The following is a 25,159-nucleotide window of genomic DNA, read 5'->3' on the forward strand; positions in this document are numbered from 1 at the left end:
CAGAAACCCCTGTATCAAATGTGGTTGCAACTATTATTTTTGCAACTAGCTTTAATATATTTTTGGCCAAGTTTAAACAAGGAAAATTAGGGAACAATCAGAAGAGGACCAAAAATAGAAAGAGAAATGCAGAATTTCACTACAATAAATAGTTTTAATTTATATATGTACTTTTCTTAAAAAGAAAAACCCAAAAAATATATTTATAGTATTACTCTCCTTTCATACTCCCGACATGTTACAATTGAAGACTTAGTTAAATGCGACTTCGATGTTGACTTGAAGTGTGCTTCGGTGGCATATAGTATTCAACAGAGGATTGAGCACAAAAGTCATACACAACACCAGTTGATCTCTCTTCAAAAGCCAGCCATGTTCTTTTGTGATGCTTACGGTACAAAACATGAAGGCACCTCCTATCTTTGTACCACCTGTGGGTTCTGGGTCAACCAGAATTGTGCTGATTCATTGCCTAGCACCATTAAACTCAATAATAACCCTCACCCTCACCCTCACCCTCTCACCCTCATCTATTCTATTCCATTTGAAACTTGGCCGATCCACGCAATCTATAACAAGCGAGTGTACTGAAGAAATTGCATTTATTATTGTTCCGACTCTGAATCCGAATATTTTGTCCATATAAATTGTGCAACATCAGAGACTGAACGTTACATGTTGACCCTTTTTTCTTGCAACTCATTTTCTTTCATAATCCTCTTAATTGGTTTTTTTTTTTTTTTTAAAAAAAAAATTAATTATGTTTCATCCTTGATTATGTGGTTTTAATGCAAACCAGAGTTTAATCTTGTTGATTTGGGGATAATAGCATCAAATAACAAACTATCCAGGTTGACCTTCTTTTTCCCTTAGAACTCTTCTTTTAATTGTCTCATCAGTTCTTTCCTTATTATTTGATTACATTCAATTATTTTGGGTAAATTACACTCACCTCGCATGAGGTTTCTAATAATTACAAGGGCCTCTCATATAGATTCAATAATTACAGAAACCATTCTTCTTTTTGAAACTATTATTAAGATTCCCCACCGTTAATCTTCTGTTAATTTATTTAACAGAATATGATGATGTCATGCTAATGTCACGTATTATGAGTAAACAATTTTAAGATTGCCCTTATATATTCAAATAGTAAATTTCACTCACCTCCCTGATGCTTTACAAAAAATTAATAAAGACCCACACATCGTTTTAATAATGTTAAACAAAATTATTAAATTCTATACAATATTTAAAAAAATTCTAAATTGTTAAGACAATCATATATATAATAGTAGAATAACCAAACATTACCTTATCTTAAAAAAAAAAAAAGGGCTAATAAATTGATCACCGTTAAACCTTATATTAGATTAAATACAATCATTCATTTGAAAATTTCGAAGCAAAGTATAAAAGATGTTTTATTTTTTAAAAAGACCACCAATTTTATAAATATTATTTTGAGAAATTAGAGTTTGAATAAAAATTTAAAAATACATATAGGTATATGATTTTTTTTCCATATGAAAAATGCATATTTGGAGAAATTATCTATCTCTTTCCATTTTCTTTATTTTATTTCTTTCATTTTTCTTTCTGTTTATTTTCTCATTCATTTTTTCATAGTGTCACTGCAGTAAATAGCAACACCATATAATTTATTGTTATTATTATTATTTTGTTCTCTTCTCTATGTTTTTTTCTCAATTTTTTTTCATCATTTTTTGTCTTTCATCAATGTTAGCTAGTATCACCCAATACCATAGAAACTTACAAAACATAAATTTTGATTTTGTTTTGTAAACATACTTGTGTATTAATTTTTTTTAAGAAAAATAAACATAATAACATTTCATATTTATAATAAAAAAATTGACTTATAAAAATTACCAAATGTTACCTTACAAATATATAAAAAAAAAATTATCATTTTATCTTTTCACAATCCTATATTATTCTCAAATTTTAATTATCATTAAAAAAAAGTAAATATATCTCACCTTAATAATATAATTTTTCAAAATAAATATAAAAGTAAAAAAAATATCTAATCACATTACAATAAATTAAAATTAGATGATAGGGATTGAAAGATAAATAAATTATTTGAGAATAACAAACTAGTTAAATTTGTCATTTCTTACATCTAATTAAAATAGAATTTTACTTGAAGAAATAAATTATTTGAAAATAATAAATTTCTCAAATAATTTGTTATTTATTACATCTAAAATCTTTAGTTCTTTCATTCAAATTATTTTTATTAAATTAAATCTCAAAATTAATTCAAATAAGAAACATGGATATTCTTCTTAATTTCATTAATGGTTTATTTATTTATTTTTTTTAAACTTATAAAAGTTCAAAACTTAATAGTGTAAATAAAAAAAAATACAAAGTCAAGGAAATACAAAAAAGTTTGTGAGAAATAAAATGATAATTTAATATATATGTAAATTACAATTAAAGAGTATTAAGTGTAAAGGGTATTATAGTCATTTGCACAATCAAGTTAACACCATTTGGCTTAAATTAACGGGAGAGGGGGAATCTTGACAATGTCAGAAAAAATAAGAGAAATTTCTGTAATTATTAAAATTAAAGGGAGGTTCCTATAATTTTTAGAAACCTCAGGTGAGTGTAATTTACCCAATTATTTTTCATTTTGTGGTTTCAGGGAGCGCAAAGCAGATACTAAAGCTGAAATCTTTTATCCTAATTTGATCAATTTGCCAGTACCCAATGAATTTGTTGATCTGATGACCCAATTTATCAAGGGCATTAGATTACAAGGGAAATATAAATGGGCGACAAAGATCCAACATGTTAGTCATGGCCACCCTTTAATTTTGTTCGACAAACAACTTGACAGTGAGTCGTGCTCTACTGGGAGCAAATTGCCCCTCTTGAATGAGGTGATGAAGAACGATGAAAATTGCAATGGGTGTGCACAAACCATTTCTGCTCCATTTTTTTTATTGTGCTGAATGTAACTTCTTTCTCCATGAGTGGTGTGCAGAGTTACCCAATGAACTGCGACACCCATGTCACCCAGAGCATCAACTTCTCTTGACCCCAAATTTTCATCTATGTAAATGTACATGCTGCAGATCAGATAGCAATATGTTTATTTTCCGCTGTATGACCTGCCCATACTTTATCGTCGATTGTAAGTGTGCATCCCTACCACACGTTATCAGACACAAAGCTCACAAGCACACCCTCGCTCTAAGGCAAACATGGTCTGGTAGATGCAAAGCTTCTAATGATGTTTTTCTTCGATTTGCATTTGTATGTGACCCTTGCAATCTGAATATTTGTGTTGGGTGTGCTGTTTTGCCGGGTACCGTTAGTCACAGATACGATAAACACCCATTCACCCTAACCTATTCCCCTCCTCCTCTCAAAGACCCGAACATGGATGAGGAGTACTATTGTGAGATTTGTGAGCGGGAAATAAATCCAAACTTATGGTTCTATCATTGTGTCATTTGTGATCAATCTCTTCATACACTCTGCAGCCGTCCTATTGATTGGATTCCAAATGTCAAGTATTGGGAGGCCATTGAATTCCATCACCATGCCCACATCCCCCTGGAGAATTGTGATATTCAATCACCATGCAGCCAATGTGGCGAACGTTTCCAAGACAATTCGCATATGTACTATCAATGTCCACTTTGTGTTTTTTTCCTCTACGGTTGTTCCTTCTCGAAAAAATAAAATTTGTAAAAACTGAAATTTGATGAAAATCTATTTGGAGATTTTCAAATCCTAATTGTGATAGTTTGGCGGTTCCTTGGCTGGGCTATTTTTTAAATTTAAATTTAATTTTTTTGTTGTTGATGGTCCAATTATCAACAGAGGAATGAAATAATGTCCGGTTACAAAATAAAGTGAATATACTTCAAATTCAATAATGTAATTTGTAGAGTTGATTGAGATTGCAAAATCATACGCTCAAGTCAGATCATAATAAGGATAAATTTAAACTATTAAAAGTTAATCACTTAAAATAATTTTTTTTGTGACGGTTTTTTACATTTGTTGCTAAAAATTAACAATTAGTGACATTTTTTGTCATGATTTTTATAAATTATCGCTAAAACTTACAATTATTAACATTTTTTATGACGAATTTTTTAGACTGTTGTTGGTTTCTGCTTCAGAAATCTATGGATATCTCTGTTTTTTTTTAATTTTTTATTAGTACTAAATTTTTTTGTTTTGCTCAATTGTGTTTTTTTGGATAGGATCAATGATGATTGATAAAAACTGCGTTATCTATATGTAATTTCCTTAAAAGGGATTGAAGACAATTTTATTATTCTGAGATCCATTTTACCACACTATTAGTTTTTGTTTTTTTCTTTTCTTTTTTGGCTCATTAGTTTTAATGTTATGGAATCAATGGATTTATGTGAGCATCAGTGATGAGTAAACCTTTTGTTATCCTTGCACTTTGATTGCTAGTGAAGAAAACTATGGCGACTATTGACTCTGAGATGCTTTTCATTTTTTCTTGTTCTGTTTTCTCCTATTTTCTCTATAGGTTTTGTTTTCTCTATAGGTACGTACCACTTCAAAATGTAATAGGTTTCGTATGATGCTTTCATTTGATGATATGAATCACTCCAATGGCCAAACTAACATTAAAGAGTACATTTGAAAACCTTCAAATGTATGTTTGTTGGAGTAAAACAATATACATTTGAACGGTTTCTGTAGTGTTATTGTTTGGGTAAAACCTTCACCAGACACAATATAGCTTTGCAAATTTAAAGTAAACATTATTTTGTACCCCCTGCTCAAAGAGAAAATGTGTCAAAATCTACGATATCAAACCTTAACAATGAGTCAAAATCTACAGGATCACACCTATGGGACTTAAGGATTGATATAAAAAAATATTAAATAAAAGTAAAAAAAATAAGTAAATAAAAATGAAGTAGAAGAGCCAAATTCCTTGGTTTTATAAAAAAAATTCAGGGTATAAATTTGGATCAAGGTGTGGATGTGTCTTTTTTTTAGATGGTAAGGTGTGGATGTGTTTGAGATGACTTTAGTTTTTAGATTGTGTTTAATTTATGAATTTTTGGAGTAATTTGTAAAAACAAAAATAAATAAATAAAAATAGAAAAGGCAGATGTAATATAACTATTTTTTTTTTTAATTTTCTTTTCAAAATTTTCTAAATTCATAAATCAAACACGGGGGTTTTAAACTTTAATGGTTCAAGACTAGTTACTACAGTCTACAAACTGTGATTTGATTATGATTTGGACAGAAATTTAAAAAATAAAGAAAAATGTGAATAAAATATAAATCTAACTTTTCACTTTTTAAAATTTTAATTTGAATTCATGATTCTCAAACACAATCTTAATGGAGTATGTTTTTTTAGATGAGAATCTTAATTAGAGAGGTACAAAAAATCAAAAAAATCAATTAAATCGATTGAATCAGACAAAATTAGTTATATCTGATTTGTTTATTTAGCAAGATTTTAAACCGATTAAAATGCATCAAACCGAAGTATTTTAATCAATTCGATGCGATTTGATGAGAGAAACGGTCTATATCGGTATTCAAAATAATAAAACCGATATTATCGATTCATGTATGAGAGGGTTCAAGGATGTGGTCCAAAAATTCGAAGATCTTTGAAGAAAACTCGAATTCTCTAGAAATGATGAGAGGTATGTTGATGTTCCGAGATGTTTCAGTTAGTGCCGAGAAGGTGGGTAGCTTGTGATTAACAAGAATCATCGTGTACCCGTTCAATGCCCCTTAACACAGATTTGGACCAAGTCACTTTCCTCTACAGCCTCGTGATAGTCCACGACTTTATCTTGGAACCTCTTCACATATTCAAGAATGTCTTCACCCTCTTATTGCTTTTCCTTACACAAGGTGAGTGTGGTCACTTTCTCGGCCACATGAAAGAATTTGGTGTGGAATTTGTTGACCGTCTCCTCCCAACTTCAGATAGAGTTTGGGGCCAAGTTAACGTACCAACTATATGCTCGGTCGGTGAGGGACTTGGAGAATTCTCTCAGTCGGAGGACATGATTTGAACCATGAATCCCCAAAGTCTCAATAAACCAAACAACATGTTCTCGAGCATTTCCTTGCTTGCCATCGAATTTGATGATCTTCAGCACCGTGTAACCCTCCAGATATGGATAACTCAACATCTCGATAGGGTATGGTGGCTTGACATCCAAATCGGGCAAAGAGGGTAAAGTCTTTTTGCCCCGTTCGAGATCGAACATGGCTTATGCATCGGCGACAGTGATAAATTGTTGAGAGAGAACTTCATGGTGGTATTCCCAGAACTTGGCTTGTAGACCCGAAGATCGAGCTTGGAGTGACTTGGCTATTTGGGTGTTGAGAATTCACCATCGGTGTAGGAACGTAGTGATATTGACCATTGGCATCTATGGATATGACATTCGGTGATAGAGCGTTGAATTGAGTTCCATAAACTCCGTTACACGCCATGGGTATGCCGGGTTAAGCTTGTAAAGCCGTTGTCAAAGCCAAAGGAGACCCGTTCAGTACATGAGTAGAATTTATAATCAGTGGAACAAAATTAGGTATGGATGAAGCACCATTTTGTAGAGAAATTTTTGTGAGCCTTCCTTGAACTTCCACAGCCGATAGAACACCATTTATCGCGCCGGAAACTACTCAAACCACAGTTGGGCCATGGCTTAATCCTCCAGGTGCATGATTTTGCGCTCCATGGGCCACAGGTTGGCAATGACTTGTTCCTCCTAACACTTGATTTTGCACACCATTGTGAGCAACTTCGGGGAGAATTAGGAGTGGGTCTTGATGGTTTTGACCATTCCCAACATCATCATGAAATTGTTGATGCTTGCCATTGCCGACTTAACCTACATTTGTTGTTGGTGGTGCGAAATTCGAACCCATCACCAACATGGAGTGGGTGAGATTTTGAAGGGTCGTGAGAATCTCTTGTTGAGTGTGTTAGAGTCCTTGAATGGCTTCAAGGATAAGAGGTGCGTCTTGAACTTGAATCCGCTCATTACCACCGTTAGAAGAGCCTTGTTGATGAACTTCTTCCTCTCTCATCATCTTCACTAGAGTTGTGTAGATTCCGGATCTTGTTGAGACTGTTAACCAATCCGCCTCCCGAGTGGAGTCGCCAAATGTATGAGAGGGTTCAAGAATGTGGTCTAAATATTCAGAGATCTTTGACGAAAACTCGAATTCTCTAGAAATGATGAGAGACTTAGATTCTTCAACGGTTACAACTAGAAACACAATAGCAAAGAGATGATGGAGATAAGAGATTGGGTGAAGAAAAAGGCAAAGTAATTAAAGAGAGAATAATGGTAAGGCTCTCCCATAGATTTCCCACTTTGACTCTCAAGGTAGATAATTGAGAAGGGAAATTTCTTTCCCAAAAAATGTCTCTCCAAAATCCATCCCTGGTAAAGCTATGGGTGGGTGCTATTTATAGACACCTCATGATGTAGGATGGAGCCCATGTGCAAGGAACATGGAAAATATTCTTTCTAACCACCTTGTCCGAGAAGGTGACCTCTCTGATGCAGTGCTGATCGAAGCAAAAGTAACAATCTTAAGATCCGTTGATTCACACAAGAATACCGGAAATAAGACTCCTCTTTAGACCCGTTGATTCCCAAGAATACCGAGTTTAAAGGCTCAACCAAAGTTGATTCACACAGAATTAACCAAAGTTGGAACAAAGAGTAATAAAACTCAAAATATATTAATCATCAAAACTCTCCCCCTTGCCCTAAGGCTTACATCTTTATTTATAATGAACCTAATTCTTGTAGAACAAGAAACAAATAAAATAGGAAATAAAATCAAAACTAAGAAAATAGGAAAACTACATCATATTAAATTAGGAAACTAAATAACTAAATAATTCCATAATATTCTATACCAATTTAGAATATTCATGGTCAAATATTAATTTTAAAATAATAAAATAAAAATACTTATTTTCTAAAATTCAGTCTGCATCATTCTTCCCCGCTTGAGAAAACTCGTCCTCGAGTTTCCATTACTTGAAATAACTTGGTACGTCTGCACTGATCCGCATCAACCTTGTATTTGAGGTTAATTTTCTCAAACCTGAATTGTAAACGAGAATCTTCTGAAATTAAATAAATAATTTTCTTCATTAAATTTAACCCATCTTCTTTGTAGTACAAATTCTGACTACAGAAATTTCGCTTCGCATCTTCGAGCAATTGATCTTCAAATACACTGTAATGAAAACTCCACGGATGGTAGTTTTGTTGGAATAAGTCCATTCCCATCTCGACTTCAACAGGTTTTCTTTTTTGATCAAATCCATATGGTAATGAATTTTTGTCTTCTTTGCTAGACACGAACAATATGACCCCATTACTGTCATTTTTCAGTTCTTCCACTTGATCATTTTTCCTTAATTCGATTGCATCACTAAATTGCAAAATCTCATACACACAGCCATCAGTTAGAGCATATTCACAATGTCTAAATTTTTCTTTGACTTCATGAATTTCAATCTCGTTCTCCACTAAATATTCATCAAATTTAGGAAGTAAATTCCAATCAACTTGTGATTCCAAAAATAAAGTATTTATATCTAATAATATATCATCAAACTCTTCCTCACTAAATATTTTGTGAATTATAGTACCTTCTAGATCAATTTCAATTTCGTCTTCTATATCGTCGAGAAAATCTCCCATGTCTCCTTTAACTATAATTTCTTCCATGACCTTTTCACGATACTCGTCATATGAGGGAGGAAAATCCCAATTAACTTGTGAGTCGGAAGAAAAGGAATCCAGATTCATAATTACCTTTTCATCTTTGTCAAAATATGGATTACGAGGTTTCGGCTGTTGTTGTTGTTGTTTCTTCATGGCAATGGACAAGATTGTAATCTGTTTGGCTAGAGCATCGATTTGTCATTGCATTCTCACTTTCTTAGCCTCAAAAACTTCATCTACAATACGTCTCCTTAGTGGCATGTTTGCAAGAACGTAACCTAGCTCTAATACCAACTGATGCAGTGCTATTCGAAACAATAGTAACAATCTTAAGATCCGTTGATTCACACAAGAATACCGGAAATAAGACTCTTCTCTAGACCCGTTGATTCCTCAAGAATACCGAGTTTAAAGGCTCAACCAAAGTTGATTCACACAGAATTAACCAAAGTTGGAACAAAGAGTAATAAAACTCAAAATATATTAATCATCAAAAACTCTCCCCCTTGCCCTAAGGCTTACATCTTTATTTATAATGAACCTAATTCTTGTAGAACAAGAAACAAATAAAATAGGAAATAAAATCAAAACTAAGAAAATAGGAAAACTACATCATATTAAATTAGGAAACTAAATAACTAAATAATTCCATAATATTCTATACCAATTTAGAATATTCATGGTCAAATATTAATTTTAAAATAATAAAATAAAAATACTTATTTTCTAAAATTCAGTCTGCATCACTCTCCGAGGATGAGAAAAATCCCGAAGAGGATATCAACCTCTCGGTGAACCCCTTTTCTTAGCCACACCTAATCAATGATATCCAATCATCCCAAAGGGTCAGGGGTAGTCCAAGAGGACATCCTACCGCAGAAGGGTCAGGGGTAGTTCAAAAGAATGCCCTGCTGCAAATATTGTCGAGTCTCAAGAACCCCCTAGATCGTGCCACCGCGACTCAGGTATAGGCTAGTTTAACCGAAGTGTGAATTTATCTCCACTCACCGTCCTCGAGATCGGGTCCTTTGTGCGGACTCCATTACGCCCATGGTTCTGGTGCGTAGATCCGAGAAAGCTCTGAGCCCGCAAGTGTTCTAGGACTCATTAATAGAATGGCTTCTACATTGCGTCCGAATCCGTTTGAAGCCAAGCGCTTCGGATCTCTAGGTTCGTAGATTCGAACCCTTTCGAGTCCGAGCTCAAATAGGTCTCTAGATTCGTGGTTCTGAACCCTTTCCAGACTAAGGCAATACCTCGGATAATGGATCTCCTCTGAGGGTTTCATCTCTTCTGAAAGCAATGGTTAACCTTTTGGAACACTCGTATGATCTGGACCTCCTCATAGTACCCAAATGTCTTCTCTCACTCCACTCTTGCAACCGAAGAAGAGCTGCAACCTTTCAAGCGATATCAGAACCGTTTTGCTACCTTGGATTATATCATGGAACTAGAAAGTGATGTTTTTGTTTACACATATGATGGGAACATGGCAAAGGTGGTGCAAGGGCACAGACGGTTTGAAGGATTTCGAAAAACCATAAACCCCGACAGGTACATTGTCTTTGGCTCTTTTCTATTGGTACTTTAACCATTAAATTGTAAGTTAGATTACTAATATTTGACATTTTTTCATTTTCAGAAAATTTTTTGTTAGATTGATTGATCATTTGGATGAAGGTGCTATGTCTTGGGAAGAATTTTCTTCAGAGGTTAAGAGGTTGCACTCGGATAGACTTGGAGCACCATATCTTAGACTGCCGAGAGAATCACCAAGGTTAGAGGAGAATTTTTATGCAAATCCTTTTCCTGGTTGTGTCTGTAATAGTTCTCAGGAGCAACTTGACCGTAGACCAAATCTATCGGCTGCTTCACAAAGATAGTGTTTTAGTTTTAGTTAGAAATACAAATTTGGCCTCTCCTGTTAAGTATACAAAACCCCATGCTTTGAAGGTGGCCAATATGGGTTTTCAAAAGAAATTGCATTTTTCAAAATTCAGGATTGGTGATGGCAGCCAACAGGGCGGAGGAGAGTCTCGAGGTTAATTCGATTGTTCCAGAAGCAAGTTTTAGTTTTGATGTACAAAATAGATAAAGAACATACATGGGAAGAAGCAGAGAAGGTTATAAATCATTGATAATAATACACACAGGTCAGTTACAAAGCATAGTGAAACTCTCCATGTGAATGTGGAGTACTTCCAAGTTCATAATCTATTCATTATACTTTCTTCGATTGTCAAAATTCATTTGTTAAATAGGGCTTTCTCACAAAGTTGGATGTAATATTTGATTAAATATCATAATAGAAAGTTCTTCCACATTTGTCAAAATTATTTTCTTTTGTCATGATTTATACGTTGCTCAAAATCTTGTTCAACATAAGAGATGGTTTGTCTAGTAAGAAATTGTGATGGTGGCTTTGAATCTTCCTTTTCCTCTCTTATACTTTCTTCATGTGCAAATGCAGCATTTGGGGTGTTTATAGATCAGTTTTAGTGACCATGTTGAGAAACAAACATGTTTGGTGTCTCAATATCGACTAATCCAACATCTTAGTTTTAGGTTTTTATATCCCAAATTTACTCCACTTCTTCTTTTTCTAGTATTTTGTGTGCATAACGTAGCGTAGGTTTCTAAAATGGTGTGCATAATGCAGCTAGACAACAAGAGTTCGGCTTCATTATATCCACGAGACAAATTGTTAAAAGCGACAAAATAACGAGCCCTTGAAACATCCATTCCATCTAAACCAAAAGCCAAGATGTTCAAAGTCATCCAACAACAAACAACTTTTTCTTGCACATACGCAAACTAAATTATAATGCATCGATGTCAAGAACAAAACAAAAGCAAAATAGATGACAAAGTATGCAACTAAATGAGGAAATCACTCAATCACAAACCCCCCAAAACACTAGAAAATCACTCAATGGGTAACAAGACTTCATTAGTCCTAAAAGCAGGCAAAGTCCAAGGAGGGTTGTACCTAGCCACCAAGAACTCCTCAATCACCATATACCGATCTCTCTCCAACCCTTTCATCAGCTCCTCCACCTTCTTCACCACCACCTCCTCCGTGGCCACGCCACCAAACTTTACCACCCCATACTTCCTCTCCCCCTTCTCCCTAATCATCACCCTCTCGTCCACCTTAGCGCCTCCTCCGTCTTCTTATACTTCTCCGGCAATACAAACTGTGAAAATCCTAAGTGATTCGTGATTAGATCAAGATTAAAATATTCCAATTCCCAATTATTCAAAACACACAATCTAAATCATCAAGCACTTACGAAAGTGATTTAGATTGTTGTTTTTGAAATAAACAATAAATCGACACAAACGATTTTTATGTGGAAAAACCACAATTGAAGAACCTTCAACTGTAATCAAAAACCACGGGCGAAACGCCACTAATCAATCCACTACTGAACAAAGAAAGATTACAAAGATAACACACAAATTACCCAACTTAGTCAATTTGTCTTCAAACCTTCTGTAACTCTTTCACCATGCCTTCATCTCGGAACTGATTAATCTGAAGTTGAATCCATAACTTCACTTGTCGAATCAACGACTACGTACAAAATCAAACTCCTTTGAAACTCCATGTTTGAATCTTCGGAATCCACCGAAAAATAACACTCTTGTATGTATTCAATCAAACTCCTTGATCTATGCTTGTCAATGCATGAGTTTAATACTCACTCAAATTATCAAGGAAAACTCACAAAAACACTCCAGAAGAAAACCTTAGAAAACCTCAAAGTAGATCTAGAAAAGTTAATCCTAATTTTGGAGTAAAACAACTACTTATAGAAATCCTAGATTTTGAAGCTCGCTCGAGCGAGAACCTTAACTTGAGTGATTTCCATAAGTGCCTTCGTTCGAGCCACGAAACCTTCGCTCGAGCGAACAATGAACTCTTTCAGGTTTTTATGTTGATGCAGTCCTTCGCTCGAGCCACCAATGCTTCGCTCGAGCTCACATTCATCTCTTTCAGGTTTTTGCCAAACGCAGTCCTTCGCTCGGGTGAGGACTCCTTCGCTTGAACGAGGAAGACAAAACAATAAGGAAATTTTACAACTCAATTAACAAAGTTGTTCACGGGATTAACAAGAACAAGGAACCTAACAATCTCCCCCTTTGTCAATACCCGGACAAAACTTTCTAACAAAATTTCCTAAACAAACGAACAAACTAAACAAACCAACTAAAAACCAAAAAAAGAACAACTAGCAAACCAATCTTGAGGAACAACTAATCTGCTCCAAATAACCAATCTGCACAACATAAACTTGAAGAGAATTTGTTATGCAACATAATAAACCATCAAGACATCATCATATAAACCATCAAAAAAAACTAATCCAGTGCTATCTGCAAAGACACATCATGAGTAGGAAAAAACATATATCCCAAAAGCATGTAAACATCATTAGAATGTGTATCCCATATACATCATATACATCACCAAAAAAATAGACCTTGCCTGCAAAAACATATGAGTACCACAATATATATATCCCCCAAAACATAATACCACAAAGATATACCACAAAGATATATACCCCCCCCCCAAAATCGTAATACTTCCCCTTTTTGTTCGGGAGTGACCCAAAAACAGTCATATACACCATAAGACAGAAACCAAAAACTGTGCCAGAAAAGAGAAAAACTGTGCAAAAACAACCGTAGTCCAAAAACTAGGAAGGAGGAGGTGGTGGATGCTGCATCTGAAGCATAGAGAGGATCTGAGCAAGCATGGTACTCTGCTGGTCAAGGCGGCCGTCAAGAGTATCGAGTCGGGCATCCAATTGATCAAGGCGACGAGTGACAGACTGCTCAAACATCTGCAGATGGCTACGAAATGAGCGAGGCCGTATCTCAGGTAGATTAGGTACATCGGCAGTGGCTGCCTCAAACTCCCCCTCCTCTGCAAAAGGATCATCATCACCTGCACCAGAACTCCCAAACCCCGACACACTCCCCCTCACATGGGCTTGACTCTGGGAAACTGTGAGCTTTGTGATGGGTTTTATAGGATGTGCAAACTCATCATCATCAAAAACAGGAATATCAAGAGAAGTGAGAAAACGAGTAAACAAACACCTAAAAGGAAGCCCCAAAGACTTTCGACCCTCAAAGACCCCAATCATTGTGGAAACAATCATCTCTGAAAGATCAATGGGAAGTCTATGATGAATACAACACAACACATATCCCTAGTCCTGGGTAATGTGCGAGGAATGGGTAGTGACATGCAGATTTGCACACACAATGATATTCATAAGATGGAATCTAGGAAGCAACTCATTTTACTGAATGAGTGCCCCGGCGAGCCAAGTTCGGTCAACACCACAAAACTCAGATGCAACATGATCAAAATCGACACCTGACCGAGTAAGAAATGGAAATTGAAAATTACCAACTTCAAGGAGATCAAGAAAAACACGAAAAACATCACCAGTGATAACTAGAGACTTCATCCTACCCAAGAGGTAAAGGAGGCCGAAATTTCTTTTCGAATGAAATGGATGTTGTAATAAAATTCTCGGATAAGACTCAGATTTTGTGGCTCCGAAAAATGTAACACTTGATCACCGCCTAGAGTATCGAATAAAGACCGAATTGTAAGAACCTCAAAAGCACTAGGAAGTACATTTCTTTCTAAATGGACTTTCCGAGTGGCAAACGACTCCCTCAACAACTTAGACTTGTCTTTAGACTCGAATTTGTCAATGTTGAAAAAAGGACAGGAAACAGTGGTTTTACGACGCTTGGATGATTCAGCCATGACTAGACAACTGTCACGACCCAAACCCGTCCCTATGGGTTTAGCATCGCGACTGGCCAGTAATCCATGATTACCAAAGGCCTGTTTAACAGTAATGACAGTAATACAGAGTAAGGGGCTGGCAGAAGCCAAACAGTAAATAAAAAATGTCCAATGAGCTATGAAACCTGAATGCAAGAAGACTTTATGCACAAGCCACATTGATAAACAAAACGTATATACATCATATACACAAACACGATATCCAGGTTAGGGACCAAGTCCCTTACACATAACTGCACAGTCAAGACTTAAGTATGTATTACAGCAGAGACAGAAGGGTGAAACCGAGACACCCCAAAAAGCCTTAGCTTGAACAGACTCGGGACCTCGAGGTGAGGCATAAAGGTTGGCTTGACAAAACGGGAGCTTAACTTGACGCTCCTAGCTTCGGTTCGGTGCCTGGACACCTACATATAAATATAAACAGTGAGCTAAAGCCCAGTGAATAACATATGCGTAAAGGGGTTAAAAATGAATGTTCTTTCATTAATTAAAACAGTCATTTGCATCAGTAAATCAGTTATTCAATCAGTGGTTCATATTTCATGCCATGACGATTAATTAGAAACCATAGTAGTCATATGTGGTACATCCAATAGCAAAACAGTACAGTAGGTCTTAACAGACCGAACAGTCAGTTGATGGCCATCATAACAGTAACAGTAGTAGTTCCAAACATTAAAACCGACAGAGATCTCTGTAACAGTAGCAGTAACGGTCCAGTAACAGTAAGTTGCTAAGAATGCCACGAATACGTTCACAAATAGGACAAACATTCAGAAAATGATGCCATTTCAGAAAGCAGTATAATCAGTCGTTCAGAAATAGTTATAATTGAACATATCTTTACAACATTGTTACTCACAGAGTACTGGGCTATAGGCAAGCTAATGAGCATCCTCGGATGCCAACCCTACAGCTGCAGAACGAACACACACTAAGTTACACACTTGGGATTAATAACTTAGCCCCTAACTTGACTTGGTGTGGTTCTATAACATTATCCCCATACAGATGCCTTAAACATGGCCTAGGAATGCCTAGGATGGGATGAGGATATAAAAATTACACTTTAAAACACTTTTCAAAATTTGCTGAAAATAGGGGTCTCGCTCGCGCATGGCTTTCTACGCTCAAGCGAGCTTTCCAAAACAGAGGGGTCGCTCGAGCGTGGACTTCCTCGCTCGAGTGGTCTGTAAAAATGCAAAAAGTACTGGATGTTGAAAATCCCCGCTCGATGCTCGCTCGAGCGTGAGACACAGCTCTTCGCTCGAGCGTAGGTCTCGTCGCTCGAGCGTGCGTCTTCGTGCACCAAAAACCTGAGAGCTTGCAATCTACGCTCGAGCCAGCATTCGTTCGCTCGAGCGGAGCTCTAAACAAAAGATGGTCACTCCAGCGTGGAAACCAAAATCTGGAATTTCCAGATTTGCCTTCAAAGCTCAAACCAAGCATTCAACATATCAAAACTCAACCTTTTGGTCCAATTTTCTGGAAAACACTTGAAAACTCATACTACAACATGTTTTTGAAGATCAATTTGTAAAATCAAGCCCAAAGGTAAGCCAATTGAACACAATTTCAAAAAACCCTTCATGAACAATGCAAGAACATCACATGCATGAGTTCCTATGAACTCTAATGCTCTAAAACATGATCAAATGCAAGATTTAGCTTAAAATCAAGGTGAATTCATGGACTACAACCAAAACATGGACATGCATGTAAGGATTTCATGAAGAACAACTTCAAAATACTAGAATACGTACATGCATGCATGAATTAACTCTTAATTCAACTCTTCAAATTAATTCTTAACTTTAAACTCCAAATTTCTATGAACTAAGCATGAAACAACTCAAGTTCATAATCAAGAGGGTGAATTCCCTACCTTAGGTCTTGAACTCCAAGTATGTTAGCTTAAATTTTGCAATCTTCTTCAATTCCTCTAATTTTCCTAGCTAAATTCTTGTTGAATCAATTTCCTCCTATCTCTCTCTCTCTCTCTCTCTCTCTCTCTCTCTCTTTCACGGTTTTTGGTCAAGAAGATGAACAAAAGTGGTGTATTCAATTTGTATAAGGCATAATAAGGGTGGGTTTTTGAGTCAATCCACTCAATGGCAAAAAGGTAATAAACCTTGGTTCAATTAATTTAACAATAATACCAATTTAATCATTCCAAATTGAATTTTAATTAAACCTATCATAAAATCACATAAATCCTAACTAGCACAAAACACTGATCAATTTCTGATTCGGTCACCGATAAGACCTTCAATTAGCAGTTTGAAATTAAAACACGAACAGATCATTAGTAATCAAACAGATAGGAATGCATTTAAAGCCATACACTCATGCAAACAGATTAGGATTTCATTCTAATCAATTACTCATCATGCTTAGTCACAGATTAGCACTAATCAGAGGTGAGGGTCATCACAACAACCCAATAACAATAACAGAAAAACCCTGAAAACAAACAGAAGAAGTCAGCAAAACACATTAGTTCAACATGGTTAGAAAAATAAGCATAAACCTGTAGCAAAATCTAAATGTTAAGAACAACAGACTAATGAGGAAATCACAGACACAGACAAAGCACCAAGAGAATAAGCAGAAAGCTATAGTAGTATATACTAAGACCACAATGTAAACACTAAAATGTTAAAACATGAATTAAACAAGAAAGAGTGACACACATAAACCACCCACAGAGAGTAGAATAATAGAACCCCCAAAACCAAACAACAGATGTTAATATATGTAGATAAAAAAAAATCCCAATGTGAAATCCTAAATCAAAATCTCGAATTTTAAACCCTCACATAAAAAACAAGCAAAATGTTGAAAATGCCTAACTATAGAGACAAGAGATAGACACGAAATCAATATCAAATAACCAAAAGCAACAATTACAAACCCTAGATTATGACAGAGCATATTCACATTCACATATCAAACGAAGAAGTTAAAAAAAAACAAAGAAGAAAAAAAAACTTACCAACGATGGAGAATGCACACAATGGAAAGGAAAATGCTTCAAAACCAATAGACAAACACCAGAAGAGGGCCACAGTGAAGACCACGAAAACCCTAGGGGAGAGAGAGGGGAATCACGAAGAATGAGAGAAAACAAATGAACTAAAAAGACACAACTTTAGAATTTGAACCGCGACAGTTTGCTTGAGCGAAGACTTTGTCGCTCGAGCGAAGACACTAATGCACAGGGGTTCGCTCGAGCCAAGAACTTGTTGCTCGAGCCAAAAACACACTCTCTCAGGTCTATCTTAGAAGTAGAAGCACGCTCGAGCGAGGACTTCTTCGTTCGAGCGAGGACTTCTTCGCTCGAGCGAAGAAGAGAGAAAACAAAACCATTTTTTTTTAAAAAAAAAAAATACAAAAAAACAAGATACTCAATATCATGAAGTGAGACCTGGAACACAAGGAGATGATCACATTTGGCCAAAAAAATGATACTAAAATGAAATAATCCACACATCATGAATCTTGTAAACTTGCAATTTTGAAAAAAAAAAAAAAACACTGGAAATCATGAGCAAAACAGATAAAATATAATCAGTGATCATAAGCTACATGAGAATGTACAACTCAAAATCCAACATGAGATCTCACAAAATAAAGTGTGTGTGTGCAATCCATGAGAGTCCATTGAGCTAGAGTTAATCCTCGTAGGGATCGGATGGCTGGACCTCCGACAAGAGCAACTGAACATCACAGAGAAAAGTCAAATCTCTAGGAATCACGGGGTATTGGTTGAGTAAATGCGGAGGCTCCCCCTCAATCAATTAGTCCCTTTTTTTTATAGTTTTTTTTTTTCAGACTTTTTCTTTCTTGTGGGCACTCACTGGTGGTGTTCACGCTCAAGAGTATGGAAACCAAACCAGAGAAGAATGAAATCAATAATAATGGCCTGGTTGGTGCCTCTGAGGTAGCCTTTTCCTAATGCCCGGACTTCAAGGAACTGAGGGAGAAACCGTAGAAGTGAAAACAGATGGTAGATGGTTAAGAGACTCAACATCACCCATGATATACTAGTATCGGTCAATTCCACTGTAAGGCCATGTTTGTTTGGGTGGACATGAGCTTGGGATTGGACTAATAGTCCAATAAAATTATTAATCCGATGTTTGGTTAAACAATTGAAGTACGGATTAATTATTTTAAACTTGACTATTAGTTAAGATAGGATACATAATCCAACGGATTCGTAGTCCTAGGACTATTAGTCATGGGAATGCTAATCCAATCCGCCCAAACAAACATGGCCTAAAAGTACAAGAAACACTGTTAGTGATCCATAGAGAACTTTGATCACTTGTGCGGAAACCCCTGCAACAATTTATCTCAAGGATGTGTACAGAATGAGATCATGAGATTAATGAGCATGGGCATTCAAAATGAGCTATGAACAAAGAACAATGAGATCTTGTAAGCAGCATGAGTAGTGTGCATATAAAGATGTATGCAAGTAAAACAGAAATCAATGACAATCAAATTATGGCAACCAAGCACACATAAAGCCAAACACTCACACCCACTCAAGGAACAAGTAACACTCTAGCGATCGAGCATGACACCCAAGGTCTTTCTAAGGAACTCAAACCGAAGAAGATCAAGGGGTTTTGTAAAAATATCAACTTTTTGATACTCAGTGGGTATATGTTCAAGAACGACAAGGCCCTCGTCCACTAACTCTCGAATAAAATGATGACGAATGTCAATGTGTTTGGTGCGAGAGTGTTGGACAGGATTTTTTGAAATGTTTATGGCACTTGTGTTATCACAGAAAAGAGTGAGAGTGTTCTGTTCTATCCCATAATCATGAAGCATTTGCTTCATTCACAGCATTTGTGCACAACAACTCCCTATAGCAATGTTCTCAGCCTCAGCAGTCGAAAGGGAGATGGCATTTTGATTTTTACTATGCCAGGAAACTAGATTATTCCCAAGGTAAAAACACCCCCCGTATGTACTTTTCCTATCATCAGCACACCCTGCCCAGTCGGCATCAGAAAAACCAGTAATTTCAGTTGTAGTATCAGTAGAAAACCAAACCCCATACCCCAATGTCCCATTAACATATTTGATGATGCGTTTGACCGCAAGAAGGTGAGACTCTTTAGGACTGGCTTGGTAATGGGCACAAACACCAACACTGAAGGAAATATCAGGACGACTGGCTGTGAGATACAGAAGACTTCCTATCATACTCTTATAAAGGGTAGGATCTACATCTATACCAGAGGAGTCTTTGGAGAGGTGAAGACTGGTGCTCATGGGAGTGCGTGCATGTTTGGCAGACTCAAAACGAAACTTTGACACAAGATTTTTAGCATACTTAGTCTGAGAAACAAACATACTCGAAGGAGACTGTTTAATTTAAAGACCCAAGAAATAAGACAACTCTCCCATCATGCTCATCTCAAACTCATGTGTCATGCAATCCGAAAAATATTTCACAAGATGTTCAGCAGTGGATCCAAACACAATATCATCAACATAAATCTGAGCAACAAGAATATGAGACTTAGTATGTTTCACAAATAGAGTCTTATCCACACTACCTCTTCGAAAATCATTATCAAGAAGAAAGGTAGTAAGTCTATCATACCAAGCCTGAGGGGCTTGTTTCAACCCATACAAAGCTTTGTCTAGCTTGTAAACATGATTAGGACATTTAGGGTCCTCAAACCCTTTTGGTTGCACAACATAAGCCTCTTCTTTCAAGTACCCATTCAGAAAGGCACTTTTCACATCCATTTGAAACAATTTGAAACCAAGAAAACATGTAACACCAAGTAAAATAGATTCGAGACGTGCAACTGGGGCAAACGTCTCATCATAGTCAACACCTTCTACTTGAGTGTAACCTTGAGCAACCAATCTAGCTTTATTCCTAACCACAGTACCACTCTCATCAAATTTATTTTTAAAGATCCACTTGGTACCTATAACATTCATGTCTCTAGGTCTGCGGGCTAGAGTCCAAACATTGTGACGTTCAAATTGACCTAATTCTTTATGCATAGCATTGACCCAACTATTATCTAGCAAGGTGTAGACGCGCCCCGAGGGCTTTGCTACTATAGTTCGAACTCAAATGGCGCGGTTCTTAATCTGATCTCATAATGTGCAGTGGGAGATTGATAAATCACCAAAGAGTCCAAATCTGGCAAATCATTTTGGAAAATTGATTTTTGTAAAGAAGTGCCAAACATGGACTGCTTTGCCAGATACAGAGTTGCTACCTAAATGTTTTATTTTGGGCAATTTAGGAAACCCTGACTCGTTGCCTAAGGCCACGTGTCCGTCATCACCAAAGTTGCCTCAGCTCGGGAACTTGGATACGATTGGGGAAGGTCATCTATGAGCACCCCCGCTCGCCCGATCGAAGATCGGCCTGTACTAAGCATGATATTTTGTTTTGAAAACATATGCATTCTTATTCCGGTTATTAGCTAGAATTACTATGTGATGCGCACAACACACAAGTATAGACTAGATCGCCTAAGTTGGAACAAAACATCTCATGTTTGTTTGTTTGAAAATGGTTTGAAGGTACTACTCGCAAGTAGGCTAAGACGTGGTTTTGCCACCCTCAAGTGGACTTAAAAAAACATGATTTTGCCACAATCAAGTGGGCTTAAAACTCGCATTTAAATTAATTGTTCCAATTCAAGTAATCTAACCTTCACCCACAAGCATTCAGGCAGTTATATCATATAAGCAATTAGCCTCATGGCAAGCATGCGGTCATGTTAACACTCAAACTCATACAAGATGCTAAAGCATAAAAGCTTACCTAGTACTCCGAGCCAAAACAATAGCTAGCTAGTCATCAATGCATGATCCTAGCTATGTTAAGATGCCTAATGCAACACATGCAAAATGCAGCTAGAATAGGCTCGACTATCTAAGAATGGCATGTGAAATACGACAACTCGATACACGTATTCAAGTTGGAATTGAAATGCTATGCGATTAGTATGATGCGCTGAGCCCGGTGCATGCAATGCAAATGAATGATTCAAACATGCGAGCATAAGGATGCTAATTGAAACATGACCTAAAACTAACCATCAAAAGCTGGTAAATAAAAGGGAGAAAGACGTGGGGTTGGAAGACATGCACACACTCACGCACACTTATTACAAAATTCGCCCTCTCGACGGAGGGTCCGAATAAATAATACAAACCGAATAACTAATCAACTACCCTAGCTAATTAAATATTACAAAACCCTTAACTAATTTAAACAAATTAACTAAGCTATGAAACTAAAGAGGCCGCCGCAGCTTCGCCTCGGAATGATTGAATGATGCATGCTCGATCGCCTCGCTCGGAAACCCGTTACCACGCCACATGTTGCCTCTGTTTGCACTGTTCTGCACCTCTGAAAACTGCACAAGTCCTAAGGATGCTTCCGAACCACTCCTTGAACACTGCGAGATGTCACCGACCAAGATATAGGAACATCGGCCATGTGGAATTGGTCACCGACCATTTGTGAGGATCTCGGCCAACAATGTTTAGTCGATCGGCACTGAAGATGGCCGGCCAGCCATATCTTCCTGCAGAATGCTGTTTTGCTACAGCAGAGGACAAACAGAGCATGGCAATACATTTGCAAGACAATGTCTGCACCACCACCCTCCCTATCATGTCATGAGCTCAAGGGAGTATGGTTCTCGACCCTCGGACAGCCAATCACGCATTCCAATGCATGGTGGCCAAAGGAGCCAAGTGTGTAATTTAATGTCAAATGAAATGCACACAAAACACATAAGGAGCCCTAACCTCTATCATGGTTGATCGAGAGGCAAGGGATGCATGCTTAATGCTATGCAACCTAGGCATGCAAGCAAGCTAATGTAACATGAGCATGCAAACAAGCAATGTGCAATATGCATACAACCTAAATAAATAAACATGCAAGGCATGTAACAACAATGCCAATGGCAAACATGCAACAACAAGTGAGGCAAACATGTGACAACATATAAAGGGACAAGTATGCAACAAGCATGCAACATACTAGCATGCAACAACACACAAGGTACTAAATACGCAACAAGCATGCAACAACATGCCAGGCAAGCATGCAACAACATGCAAATGATGGGCTTAAACCAAAATGGGCAGCTCTCAAATAGGCCCAAATCAGTGGCCAAAGTGATGAAACAAAGGCATGAAATACACATACAAACATGCATGCTAATTAGCCTAAAGACTAAGGCATAAAAGGGCAACTCTTAAGCACACTTAAAAGGGACAAGTATGGACATGTGACAAACATGTTAAGCTCTGAAATCATGCGAAGGATGATGCCAAATCAACCAAACTACACAAGTAAAGCATGCAAGAAAGCCCAAAGCTTGAGGCTAGCCAAGGGACTCAAACCATGGCCACACAAAACAAGCCCCAAAGGGCCAAGGGGACCTAAAATAGTCCCAAGGCAGGTCTAAACAAGACCAAAAACAAGCTCGAAACTAGTCAACACAAGCTAGAACACAACGCCAAAAACAAAAGGCATGCAAGGCTACCAAAGGGGTGTTACACTACACCTATCACAACCAAACATGGTATGATTTAAGCAACCAAAATCAGAGTTATGGCATGTTAGAACAAGACCAAAAACACATTGAAATGTCATCCTAATGACCTAAGCATGGTGGCATGCACAATGGTCCATTCATGAGGCATAAGACATCAACTCTTTAAAACATTAAAGGAGTGATAAATGCAAGTATATGAGCATACTATGTGGGCTAAAATAACATAATAAGTGATACCAAATCACTGAAATGTACCAAGTAATGCATGCTAGAGGATTCAATACACAAAGCTTACAAGCTAGATTGAACCAAAGCTATACAAGGCAAGTCATGGATGACCAATACAACTAAAATTAGATCTTAAACATGATAAAACATGAACAAAATCTTCTTTAAGCTAAGCCAAAACATGCAAGAATGGTAGTCTAAACACAAGATGCATGTTAAGGCAAATAAGGGGATTACAAGGCAATTACATGGTGCATGCAAGAGACCACTAAACCAACTTGAAACAAAGGTATATTATGGAAAAACAAAGCCTAATACACACTGAAATAAAGCTAAAACAAACTAAGCATACAAGCCACCAACATAAGCCATTTATGCAAGCATTCAAGACAACAAGGAAAGGGGATGACCCTCTCCTATTTAAGACCTCAAAACCACCTCTCCACCAGTGAAAATCCTCTAGATTTCAGTGGTAGAGAGGCCATGCAAAGCTTAAAGCAAGGGCCAAAAGAGATGGCCTAAAACAAAGCCTAACAAGGCCTTGGAGGGGGTAAACAACCCCAAACCTCAAAATGACCTTAAACAAAGTTCTAAGGCAAGTAAAAACAGAACTTTTATCAGTTAATATCTAAGCTTAAAACAATAAGTAAGAAGGGCTAAAAGCTTAAGTAAGAATGGGCATCTAAAGCAAGAATGCTCACCCTTGAAGAACACTTCCAAGAACACAACACCTCTAAAAACACAACACCAGCACCTTTTTCTGATCAAAATCAGCCTGAGAACTCTGAAACTAACTCCCTAGTACCTCAGCAACAAAGGGATAGTGTAATTCTAGGTGTTTGTGTGCGATAGTGTGAACAAAACACCCTTTTGAGCACAAATACACAAACAAATGTAGAGAGAGATGAATATAGTGATAGATAGATATAGAACTCCTATATCAATTTTTCAGAACCTCTGAGAAGGGAGGATGGCCTCCCCTCTTATAAAAATCCAAATTGCAAAGCTTCTTAGAGAAGCTAAGCAAAGGGCAAATCCCTCCATACATGTGTATGGAGGGGGATAATTGTGGATGCCAGCTGTGCCAGCTGGCACAAAATATCTGCATAAAGCAGATGAACAGGGTTCAGCCAGAAAATATGGCCGATCGACCAACAAAAGGGCCGGCCGACCAAAAATAGTACTGATTGGCCAACACTTTTGGCCGATAGAAAGAAAACAAGGCCGATGGCTTTAAGCCTTGGCCGGTGGGTTGAGGGGATAGCAAACAAATCACCCTCTTCCCTCAGAAGCAAAAACACAAGTGTTTGGTCCACAACCAAGCACAAAACAAACAAGTTGAGAGATCCTAAGGCAAGGCGCGCGACCGAGACCTCCGAGAACTCAAAACGAACACAAGCATGGATGATCATTGAGTGTTCAAACGATGACGTCCAAGTCTTGAGGACGGTCAAAAATGGGGTGTCTACACAAGGCCTCTTTAAAATTCTTAGGTTCAATTAATGAAACATAACACATATGTGATACCTCATCCCAAATCTGTCTTCAGGTTTTCATTCGATCTGATACACTTCCAATCACCTGTTGAGCTGGATGATTCAGTTTCACCCTAGCTGATGGTTTGAACTCAGGACTTGCGGTGACAAAGGCATCAGGAGTGATGTCCCTCTGAACACTCTTTGGACTTGAACTTTCCTATGAGGATGGTGCTTTAACAACTTCTTGTGTTTGGACTTCAGCTTCTCTTTGAC

At 37.1% G+C, this 25,159-nt stretch overlaps 2 non-coding genes across 2 annotated transcripts; both read left to right on the plus strand.

The window, feature by feature from the left end:
- The first annotated feature begins 4,253 nt into the window (after nucleotides 1-4,253).
- On the plus strand, nucleotides 4,254-4,344 carry LOC145820784 (small nucleolar RNA snoR27). Its single transcript, XR_014362844.1, has one exon. It is a non-coding gene; the product is annotated as a small nucleolar RNA snoR27 (small nucleolar RNA).
- Nucleotides 4,345-4,424: 80 nt separating this feature from the next.
- On the plus strand, nucleotides 4,425-4,514 carry LOC145820782 (small nucleolar RNA snoR26). The gene has a single exon (XR_014362842.1). It is a non-coding gene; the product is annotated as a small nucleolar RNA snoR26 (small nucleolar RNA).
- Nucleotides 4,515-25,159: the final 20,645 nt, after the last annotated feature.

The sequence above is a fragment of the Camellia sinensis genome, chromosome 2, assembly GCF_055761805.1.
Source record: "Camellia sinensis isolate YWXY chromosome 2, ASM5576180v1, whole genome shotgun sequence".
NCBI classification, from domain to species: domain Eukaryota; kingdom Viridiplantae; phylum Streptophyta; class Magnoliopsida; order Ericales; family Theaceae; genus Camellia; species Camellia sinensis.